At 31.5% G+C, this 12,316-nt stretch overlaps 1 protein-coding gene across 12 annotated transcripts in view; it reads left to right on the top strand.

The window, feature by feature from the left end:
- LOC124957665 overlaps positions 1 to 12,316 on the top strand; it is a 241,037-nt gene that overhangs the window by 108,709 nt on the left and 120,012 nt on the right. For 10 of the 12 annotated variants that reach the window (XR_007103702.1, XM_047514785.1, XM_047514783.1 and 7 more), the window contains one exon: positions 6 to 55. The exons of the other annotated variants lie outside the window; for them this stretch is intronic. The gene's annotated coding sequence lies outside the window, so the exon portion shown is untranslated. The remainder of the gene's footprint in view (positions 1 to 5; positions 56 to 12,316) is intronic. 12 annotated transcript variants of the gene reach the window in all.

Here is a 12,316-nt window from a genome sequence, read left to right as displayed (position 1 = left end):
TCCAGGTACTCACGTCAGAACTCAAATCATCACGGAACATATGTTAAAGAGTCCGGTAAGTGTAAGAGAAATGATTTACTTTTATTTTTTAAGATTATTCAAAATGAATGTAAGAATATGTATTTTTTCATTATTCTTAATATTTACACAGATATACACATACACAAATACACACACACACACACACACACAAATATATATATATATATATAGATGAATATTCTATATGATTGTTAATTACATACTGTCTTTTTTCAATCAAACAAAACTAAACAGTTTCATTTTCATTTCATTCTGAAATCAATATTTGCTGAGTTAACTATAGATATTGACTCTACGGTAAGCTCGATTGTTTTCTTATCCCATTCAATTCTTACAGATGCTCGTACGTTGTCACTTTATCTTTTTCTTTTTCCTTCGAAACATTCCCTTCGAGCAAAAGAACGCTCTCAACGATAAGTAGAAACCACTGCAAATTGAAGCGAAGTGGCCAATGCTCTTAACGCTAAAAGAACTTTTTTCGTACTTGCGACGTAAAATAAAAGTATTCAATATGAAATAAGATTTTTTGCGTGAGCGTTTATTCGTTGGTACCATGAAAGTATTATTATTAAATTTTTTTTTGTTGACACTTGTGACACATAAATGTAATATCGAATACTCGTTCTTTGTTTCTTTTTTTTTTTTTTATTGAATTCTCTTCGTGCATTCCCACGGTCGAACTTCTGATTTGCAATTTAAATATTAATTTTTACAATTATTCGATAATATATAGAGACAAAAATTCTTTTGTACAAAGATTTTTTAATTACCGATATTGATAGAAAATTTTTTTCATTTCTTTTTTTTTTTGTTTTTTTTTTTTTTTTTTTTAATTTCCTCACGTTTCATGCATAATATATCACGTATATGTTTCCTCTACATGGCATGTTTAATTAAAAATCGAAGTCTCCGTTTTTTTTGTTCCCTTTCGTATATCTCGGTCCATTACGTAAATTAGTAAGAATGTCAAGCGCACTTACCGTGATGACATCGATAATTAGCATTATGGCTTTTTGTCATGCGAACGAAATGAGTTTTATCGCTAGTAATGATCCAAGTAATATCGTACGTGGTTGATTTTGATCTAAACATTGCAAGATTGGAAAAAAAATTTCTTACATTACGTATGATTCTTCGGCATATCTGTAGGACAAAAGTATATTATAATAATCTAATCACAAAGATTGAGATCTATTTGCCTGATAAATACATAAAGAATGAATTTACTATACAATGCAAAAATTGTAGCATTTAACATTAATATGTAATAGATTTGGTGATAAATCGAAACGAGAATAATGGAAATATTTTAGCGTTAATGTTAAAAACATTTTGTTGGTTATTATTTATCCAATCTGTTTCTTTTCTGTTGAACTTAATTGAAAACTGAAAGCCTTAACATTTACTAACGATCGACATTGAATTATATCATGGTCGATGATGTAGTATGTTGTAAATGGAAGCAATATGACAAATTGACTTCGTTATTAATACTCATTATATTGCCGCAAATTTATAGATTATGCAATCATATTTACAATAACTTAATCATTTGATTATTCAAAATACATTATTACCGACTAAAATTAATATTGATCGCATCAATGATTATTCGATGCTTTTAGTCGCTTCTTGCTAGTTATTTATTTTTCCTTTTTTTTTTCATTTATTTTTACTACAATGTAATAAAACCTGTAAAAATAGAAATATATATATATATATATATATATATATATATATATATATATATATATATATACGAATTTAAGAATCATCCCGCACGAATTGAAATCATAAGCGAGGAAGATATAAACGCTTTAATCCTTCAAAGACTAGTTTATTACATCTAAATCGTATCAATTTCACTGCAAAGATTATACGGGAGTTTAGATCTGGCTGTAGGTACGATGATTCTTATGTTGTCTATCAATCGTATCTCATCAGCTTTGATTATCCTTAGTTATCGTTCGCTATGATTTATCCTGAATCGAAACTGATCTCTCTATTCTTCTCTCCCTCTCTCTCTCTTTCTCTCTATCTATCTATCTATCTGTCTACCTTTCTATCTATCTATCTATCTATCTATCTATCTATCTATCTATCTCTATCTCTATCTCCCATATTCACACATTTTATCTCATGATACATTTTTTATCTCCGATCATTATGAATCATTGATTAATGTATGTACGTTTTTTCAAGAATTTTCTAGGTTCGTTAAAATTATTTACCATAAAAAACTGATATAGATATATCGTGTAAAAAGATGTTGCACAATTTTTAACGACCCCTAGTGATAAATATTTATTGCAAAACAGAGAAATTTATCTGGACCCAAAATTAGCGAGTAATGGAATATTTTATGAAATTAGGTGTTCCTGTAAAATCGCAAAATTAACCTGAGTATGAACTTAGTTAACGCACCATGCTAAAATGGAGATTCAATACGTAATGTTGGATACAGTCCACAATGTTCATATGCATTGTGCATGAATAATAAAATGTTCATTTGTTTTATCTTAACACACGTATAAGTTATTGAGTTACGTACGTACTTCCACCATCTCTTTTATTTTCTATTTCTCCGTATATTTTTTCTTCTTCTTTCGTAATGAAAAATTTGTAACGACAATTTGTATTTACTTTGTATTTTTCTATCTTTAATTAATTTATAATTACAACGAACAGAATAGATTTATTTCAACGTTCACGTTGAATAGATTAATAGATTAAATGTGCTAGAATGTAGACCTCTTGCATCGTTTTCTATGATTCCTCGTCTATCGGTCCTATTGTACCATCGATTTCTATAGTTTTGTCCTTGGAGAAAACAGTTAGAATGTAACAAGGAGATTCGCGAGAAATCGGCTTGCGTTTAGCCACAAGAACCAGCTCAGGTGGTGTGTAGACCAGGACAATCTGATTTGTCTCGTACTTGTGAGTCTCGAAAATAAATTATTTGAGAGTAAGTAAAATACCTTCGGTTTCTGATTAAAACGAGAAATCAATACGATCTTTTTATTATTTATAACATCGAAAACGTTTTATCATCTACGATAAAATAATTGTTAATTATCATATAATTGACTGAATTGAATAAAAAAGATGATCGAAGTATTCATTATTTATAAACGATTTTTATTATATTTATCTGCTTTTAAAGCCATTAATATAATTTCCATCAATGATGGTCGACGAATAATCGTATCGAAAATTTTAAGGGAGATAAAATACTGTATATATTACTTTTAATATATTGTATACGGAGAAAACGATTAAATTCAGGTTTATGCTCGCATTATAAATTATTTCATTCATTACACAAAGTTAGAAATCCCTAGGGCGTATATTTCTAAATTTTAATGGTTGTATGTAACTTACATATATATTGGATGGACTACGGACAGCTTGCTTCGAACTAATCCAGATGTGATGATAAATTAAACTGTTTCAGAGAGTTTAAACGAGGCTTAATGTAGCGCTATTCGTCGACGGGAGCGAGTGCAAATTGCGATGTCGCATCGTAATAATTCTCCTTCTGTATCTCTCTCTCTCTTTCTCTCTCCTTCTATCTTGTCTATATTTCTCTCTCTCTCTCTCTCTCTCTCTTTCTTTCTCTCTTTTTTTGTTCTCTTCTTCTTCTTATTTTTTTTAACCATGCTCTTCCAATTTCTGTCCTTGTTTTTAAGACAATCCACTTACCTGAGAAAACATAGAGCATGCTTTCTTGTTTGGTGTATTATTACGTGGCTCAGCTTTGCTCGAAAAACCGCTCAATTTGGAGCTTGACGTTTTTCGATAAAGATTAAAGATAAGCATGCTTTTCGAGGTCCGAAGCAATTAATAAAAAATGCAAAAAAACATGGGACTACGATGGATGAAAAAAAAAAAAAAAAAAAAAAAAAAAAACGTTACGATTTTGCGGTATTTTTGCGGACAAAGCTTTTAGATCCACTTTTGCCGGAATTTCGATAGCGTTAGAACCAGTTTATTTTGATAAAAACAACGACGTGTCGTTAAAAAATATTCCCCGATGTGGAACTTCGTCGTAACACCTTTTATTGCATTGTGTAAACTTCTAAGGAATTGGAGATAAGTAACGAAGTTTTATTTTCAACGTTAAAACGCAATTCATGAAAAAGTTAAAGTAGACGAGTTACTTTTGCCCATGGAACCGTTAACCTCGCATTGTCCAGAATTATCCGTGACTCGAACTTTCTTCAATCCTTCTTTCTTCTTCTCTCTTATCCTCCCACACTATCCGATAAAGTTTATTTTTATTTCATTGACTTTTAAGTGCTTTTCACGCTCATGAAACATTCGTAGCAAAGACACTACGAAAAATTGATTTTTTTTTTAAATCTTGCTTATAAAGATAAACCGTTATATCGAATATTTTTTTTTCTTTTTTTTTTTTTTTTTTTTTTTCTTTTAAGATGAAGATAAGATAGAAAGAAAAGATAGCAAAAAATACAATAAGATGTTTCTGATCGAATAAAATCTAGATATATATTGAATTTATCTATAGCGACAAAGAAAGCCTGAAACAGGCTTCTCTCGTAAATTAATTTCTTCCGTTGCTCTGAATATCTTCATCAAAGTTTTCCCTCAAATTCCTTCATCAACGCTAGTAACGTAACATAACAGGAGTAATGCGAGTAATGTACTCGAGGCTCGCAGCATGTCTTTTTGCAAATAAAGTGTAGACAGCACACAATCTTCCAACGGATTCCAACCGCGATGACTTTCTCACATTTATGTCAATTTCGCGAGATGATCATATTCGAGAAGTGTTCAAATATCTAATGTTAAATTTATCATAGCTAAGAATTTTTGTAGACAATCACCACGATTGTAAAAACTATTGAATAACAATAATAATTAAAATAATTCATTCGACATTTTCCGACAACTTTGGTTGGTACATTAAAGGTAATAACTTAACGGGGTTGGAATATTCGAGATGTTGTCGGTCTGTTGCACCGACTGACCAGTCAACTTAGCTAGCCGTCGAGTCCTACGAGCGACTAAAGCTCACACTCTATGTATAATAGTTATACGCAAACGCTGTATTATGGAAGTGCTGGGCATATCTGGGAAATTCATGAAATACCGGGACCAGCTGGCTATGGTCAAACGTCAAAGCTAGTTTCCTCTTCTCTCGGCCTCCTCTTTTCCACGTCTAACTCCTCCCCGTTTCTCCCCTTACACTTTCTCTATGAGTCCTACCGGAAGTTTCCACCTTTTACGTCATCGTCCTTCGTTCCTCGGCTTCGTGTCTCGTTGCCTATAGCCTTTTCCTGCTCTCGCCTTTTCGAACCGATGCTGTACGAAAATAAACGTGTAATTACAAATGCGCTTTTACCTGACTCTCGAATATCGGACTTCCCAGTTTTGATGTTTTTACAAACGTTCATGAAGTTTTTATCTATAATTATATAAAACGAAAATAGAATTTTACTTATTAAATTATCTTGATATCTTGTCATATATTTGAAATGTATCTTACATAATTTTTATCAAGGTTACAATATTCTCCGTTGCAATTTACATGAGAAAATTATCGAAGACTTGATTATCGATGATAAATATATTCTTTATTGACGATAAATTAATATTTCTTCCGCGTAATAGCTTTTTTATCGGATATGCATTTGAGGTATTTATTCTAAGTAATTTTTATTCCTCGTGCATGGCACTGCTTGATAGTTACAAAACGGTCATATATTATAAACCAATAGAATGTGATTTAAATTCAACTCATGTAGCTTTTCCGTGTATCCGAGAATGCTGTCGTCGTTACCATTTCACATGAAGTTTGTGAATCCAGTTTCGACAAATAATTTGACCTGAAAAAGTTGAACGACTTGCTCGCTCGCTGTGCGACCGATGCATTTTTCCGATAAATTATTATATTAATAAATTGGTAAATATTCTGACTTGTCCTCCTATATTAATTTTATATCATATTTTATATATGATATTTGAAATATGTAGGTATTATTTCCGAAGTTTATATTAAACGACTATTATAGATTATTCGACTTTTTCTTTTTAATTTAATTTCTTTCTGTCGTGGAAATGACACGCTGTTGGCTGATTTTCACAGGGAAAGAAACGCCCGCTGAATTAGCTGGTGGTTTCAACAAATAGGATGCAATTCTGGTAGCTTCAGTTAAAGCGGCTTAGCAGCGCTTGAAACGAGACGAAACAGGCATGTCATCTATTTTCCGGACGACATACCACTCCTCCTCTCTCATTCTTCTCTTTCATTCTCTCCTCTCTCATTTTACCCTTTTACTCATAGTTGGTATAGCATGTTGGGCCAACCGTTGTTATATTATATATGTCACGGCCAGTTAGATTAGAAACTTAGCAAATAGAAATTTATCGAATTATTAATTTATCTATTTTCCTGTGATATGCTTCTGATTAAAAATATGACCCTCAGAATGTAAAACTTTATATTACCAATATCAACGACATTTCAAGTGTTTCGGAAGAGAGGATAGATAAAGTTACCTAGAGTTTGCTTTTTGAAAGATAAAAATTCTTCTTTGCAAACGTCAAGTATTCCTGTAGGTATTCTTTCTCTCTCTCTCTCTCTCTCTCTCTCTCTCTCTCTCTCTCTCTTTTTTCTTAGAAAAAGCTCAATTTCGGAGATGGAGTATGAGAGAGAAAAAGAGAACATTGGCAGCAGCCCTTATTCGTACGACGTTTTATTCTTCTTCGAATACGTCATATGTCGTCGAAAGATCAACATACATTCATCCATTATACATTACCACTTCAGCACCAAGCTTCCTTCATGAATTCTTTCGAACAGCGAGATTACGTGTCGACTGGTGCTTTTTGTCTTATTCTCTTTCTTTCTTTCTCTCTCTCTCTCTCTCTCTCTCTTTCCTTCTCTCTCTCTCTCTCTCTCTCTCTCTCTTTCCTTCTCTCTCTCTCTCTCTCTCTCTCTCTCTCTCTCTTTCTTTTTCTCTCTTTTGTGATAAAAATAAAAAAGAATAAAAAGAAAACTTGAAATGAACTTGAATTGCTTTCATCTTTACGATAGTCAAATGCATTTTTAATAAATTAATATTCATTTAATTTCTTCTCAATATATTTTTTCAGCAGAACTTTCGCAATTATCAATCTACTATCTACGTATCTCTTTACGTATCATTATTAGTTCGAAAAAATAGAGTCAACATATTGCGAATTATTTTGTTTTAAATGAAAAAAAAAAAAAACAAAATCCCAAAAAGAAAAAGATTCAGCGACGTAAAAAGCTATACGAAAGTGTTTTCGTGTTCGACGATAGCAATTAAATTGATTCTAACTTGGAAATTGTCGAATATCGGATTTTCGAACATGGCCATTATTATTAGTTTATTATTTTTGAGAAAGTTGAGACGTGAGTTTACGGAGAAATCGTAATGGTCACGTTCTTGGAAACTTTGTCTTCCGTTCGAAGAGCGCTCAGGTACAACGTGCTTGTCTTCAAGCTGTATGTTACAATTGAGGAAAGTTCTCGTTTGTTAAATAAGGATACGATTCGTAGAGAATAATAAATAGGCGTCGTCAGGCTTTATGTTTGTTTTAATTTTTAATATTTCATGGCACGAATATAATTATTATCGTTAAGCCTTAAATCGCATTTTCACAAGTACTCGCCGAATACCTTCGATAAAGAAAATATCATCTGACTTAAAATAAGATATACGAGGAAATAAATCATTCCAACAAGAATCCAAGAAGCTTATATAACGAAGAGCTGCGTGGTGGGAGAAGAAATGGGACATGCTTAACGTAAAATAAAAATAAAAATATCGACGGTTTAATAAATCTTTCTAATGTTATCCTAGAAGCTTTATTTACATGTATTTTAAAAGTTTTATTGATAATCCTTATTAATTTGAAAGTAATTGTATATGTTTTAATTAGCTCTCGTGCAATCAAACTTTCAGATTTTTTTTCTTTCTTTAATCCTTTATTAAGAGCACATCACGTGCTTACTTTTCTTCGTCTACAAATGGTTGGAAATCTACAAAGGATACGTCGTTCCGTGAATCTTTCACGAGATCATAATTTAGGCCAGTTGAGACAATGAACTGGTATTAAGACTCACCATCCGCTATCTCCCTTGTCCCCACACGACCAACCGTTAAGTTCTTGCATTTTCCTTCCTTTTCACGTTTAAAGATTCATCTTCTTTCATTATTCACGTGCGACTATGGTGCTCTAGCGCAATCACGTGACAGTATTTTTAAAATTCAAAAATATGTAAATTAATGAGAGAATTAAAAATTAACATAAAATAGTTACTTTAGAGAAAATTTTATGCAGTTATAAAAATTAAAGCAAACAAAATTTTATTATTTGAAATACTATCTACCAATTATTATTGGCGTAACTGATCAAAATAAAAAGTAGACTTATTCTGAGATTAAAGTACTTTTTCATTTTGAAAATAAATCATTTAATTGTGTATACGCAGATGATGCCCTTTTTTTGATTCGATTTTTAATGAAGTTGCCATAGCAATCATTATCGTTCCTATTGATATAAGTTATGTCGTTCTAGATGACATTCATTCGGTGCATTTTCCTTATCCGAAAAGCAATGAAACAATATATGGTAGATATACGATTTTCATACATGGAGAATTCATTCGTACCGCGATGGTTGATTTCTGTATCAATAAATTCCGGATATTTCATATCCGAGGTCATACGCACACAAACGTCTTGATAATCTCTAATTATCAAGACTGTGGATATTAATTTATCTGTGAAAGCACGAGTATACATATTACCCAGTATAATCTACTGCAGCAAGAGCAGTATAATCCTGATTAAACGGAAGTGCAGAATTTCCCAGGAAGCGTCGCTCAAAATGACCGGCATCGAATCATGCAAAGATGATCAATGGATACATTTGGTTAGAGTGAATACAATGAGAAGCTAAGCTACAAGTTAATAATAATCCTTTCATTATCAGAATATTCATATATAAATATGAATATTCTGATAATTCATTCTTCTATTATTGTTTTAATATTATTTAGTAGATTATTTTGTCGTATTTCTATTATTATTATTTTATAAAATATTGATAATCGAAACTTACACAATGAATTCCGATATTTTAATCGAATTCATTGATGTATCATCGGCAAAACAATAAATAGCACAAAGTATGACTTTTCTATCCGTTTAGCTTCGATGCGTGTCGGAGAACTATATTTTATATTTTCTCAGCATTTGCATTATCGACGTTCGAAAATATTTGTTTCATCAGGTGGCTTTCGTAAAATGGAGGGGTGATAAAAAATGTTTATTCTTGACATCGTAAGTATAAAATCGTCGTGTAAAATGAATGGAATATTCTAGAAAACGAGAATGATGCATTTGGGACATGTTTGATCGAAGGAAAGTCATAAATAAAGGAACGCTATCAAAGATGAAAAGGATACTAAGGGTGAACGGTACAATTTTGAGGGTAGTAGAAAGAAGGGATGAAGGGAACTCGCGCGTGACGATGAAACGTATGGAAAATTTCGATAACGAATGCCAAGACTATGAAGGCACTGACAATTTGTCACCTTACCTACGAAGAGAATCTCAGGAATTGCGATCGCATATGATATACGACGAACGGACTTTTATTCCACGTAATAAATCAAGGAAAAAGCTTGGGTAATTTTTCGCGTTCTTCGGTATATTTCTCTCGTAGGTAAAACTTTCTTCGATGGTGCTAGATGTTCACATTGAAATTTCGATGGGAAGCATCCATCGATTATCTATACTTTTTCTTCTTTTTTTAATTTCCTATCGTTCTTAATTATATCTTCCAACATATAGGTACCGTAGGATCTTTATGGAAAATATAAAATAGATAAAATCAAAAAGCGGAATAATAATCTTTTTAAAATTATTAAATAAAAGGATTGAACGTCAATTTTCTTTCCAAAAATTTATCATAATCTTCGAAATTAATAGAACGACGATGAAATTTATGTTTTTTTTATTACCAATAATACGAATTTATAGGGATTTAATAATCAAGCGAATAGATTTATTCTCGTACAGTCTTATTTACGTTCGTGATAATGATTAGAAAACACTTCTCTCATTTTCGAATTATTTTACGTGAAACTGTCCTGTCAAATGGGAGAAAAAAAAAATCGATAATACCTCTTCGCGTTCTGAATGTTTCTTCTTACTATTTTATTCACGATCTCAAGAATCCGTTAAGTTTTCTTCATGGAAGGACGAATGACAGTGTGGCATTAACGTACCTACGCCGTAGCTCTTCAAAGTTTTACCAAGTAGAAGAAGAAGAAGGCTCGACAATGAGAACGAAGATGGAAGAAAGAAAGGAAGAATGAAAAAAAAAAAAAACGAAAGAAGGGAAGGAAATAGGAGGAGAAGGTGAAACGGGGAACATACTGAGGACTCGTCCCTCGTGTTTTACGTTCATTTTTACGATGCCCTACGGTAGAGAGACCAAAAGCGTATATCTAGAGATAGGAATGCATTGTTAAGCGGGACTCTTCCGAACTCGTATCTATTAACAAGTATTACTCGTAACGAACGGCCGGTCTACGCGATTCGATAAAATCTCAACGTTGCGGACTTCGAACGACGGTTTTAACGGTGGTTAAACGTTTTATTAACTTGGTTCGTTCTGTATTTCACTTCTTATCGATGTGAGATCTACGTCTCGGTTATGAGAAAAGTCATTTAAATACGATCAGTACCGTTTTACGGCCGGTAAAAAGAAGATAAAGTTCTTTTGAAATATTATCGAATTGTAAAGAGAGTAAGTGGATCTTTTGTCCATATGACAGATTGTCTTGTCAACTAAAAAAAAAAATATATATATATATATCGATTTTTTTCGAAACATTTGATTGGAGATCACTCGAGCACGATGTGAAATATTGATAAAAATGTTTATAAATATTTCATAAATATCAAGTAATTCTACAAGTCGTGATATTAAGAGTCATATATTTGAATCGTTAAGACGCTTCTTAAAGAGAAGTTGAACTTTAAGCCATATCTCGGTCTTAAATCGAATTAAAACTGATTACGAAACTCTGTCATTTACAATTTAACTGTGATAACTATTCAAGTATAATATAATTGAGCACGCTCATGGAAATGCGATTTATGTAGGTACGAACTATTGTAAAACATTTAATTTTGTACTTCCAAAGCGAAATATATTATTTCGAGAGCGAGCCAAGTAACAGAAGTTAGACATGATGTAGAATTCTACGTTAATTTAATTTCTATCATATTGAATATTAAAAGAAAAAAATTATTTTGTTTTTTATCGAAATAGAATAATCAAAGATGAAAGGATAGAAAAAAGATGGATTCTTTTTGTCACAAACTTGAATTAACAATATAGCACGATATAATATATATTACTTTCGAATTATTAATTCTATAAAATTACGGAGAAAGTGTAATATCAAATTCGTATGAATTTTATCAGTTTGATGCATTCTGATAAAGTTATTCCGTGATGATAACTAGAAAATGAAGTTATTCGTCGTATGCGGCGGGTACTCTCGATTCAATATACGCCGTAAGAATTCAAATAAAGTAGGGTGGTCTTGCTCTTTTCTTCTGAAGTATGTTTGATATTCGTTTCTTAAGATTTAGAGAAGAGGAGAGGAAAAGAAGAATAAGAGAGAAAGAAAAGTATGTTTATTATAAAAGTGTAATTTAGTTAAACATTTTTTTTAATACAACTATATATATATATATATATATATATATATATATATATTATTTTAATATAACATATCTATAAATATAACTACACGATCAAATATAAATTTCATAGATTTAAAATAAGAGATAGATTACTTATCATATGCACTTGTTTGCTCATCTATTATGGAATACTCGTTCTAGGTATATATATATATATATATATATATATATATATATATATATATGTACTTGTAATAAATATATATTTAATAAATGCGTATAAATATATATTCAATAAAGAAAATTAGGATGAAGAGAGAAATTGATTGAGTGAAATCACGGGACATGACAATCTTTCGAAATTCGAAGCTTATTAAGCTGATTTTGAATGGAAATTAGTTTTGTCTGGATTCTCATATCTCTTCAAGTTCATGACGAGCATTAGATTTAGTTCCCTTTTCCCCAAACAGCTATCTCTTTCGTGAATTCTCTCTCTCTCTCTCTCTCTCTCTCTCTCTTTCTCTCTTTCTCTTTTTCTTTCTGTGTCTTTCTCT

The sequence above is a fragment of the Vespa velutina genome, chromosome 2 (assembly GCF_912470025.1).
Source record: "Vespa velutina chromosome 2, iVesVel2.1, whole genome shotgun sequence".
NCBI classification, from domain to species: Eukaryota; Metazoa; Arthropoda; class Insecta; order Hymenoptera; family Vespidae; genus Vespa; species Vespa velutina.
The sequence above is the reverse complement of the archived record's forward strand: the minus strand, read 5'-3'. Positions and strand labels throughout refer to the sequence as shown.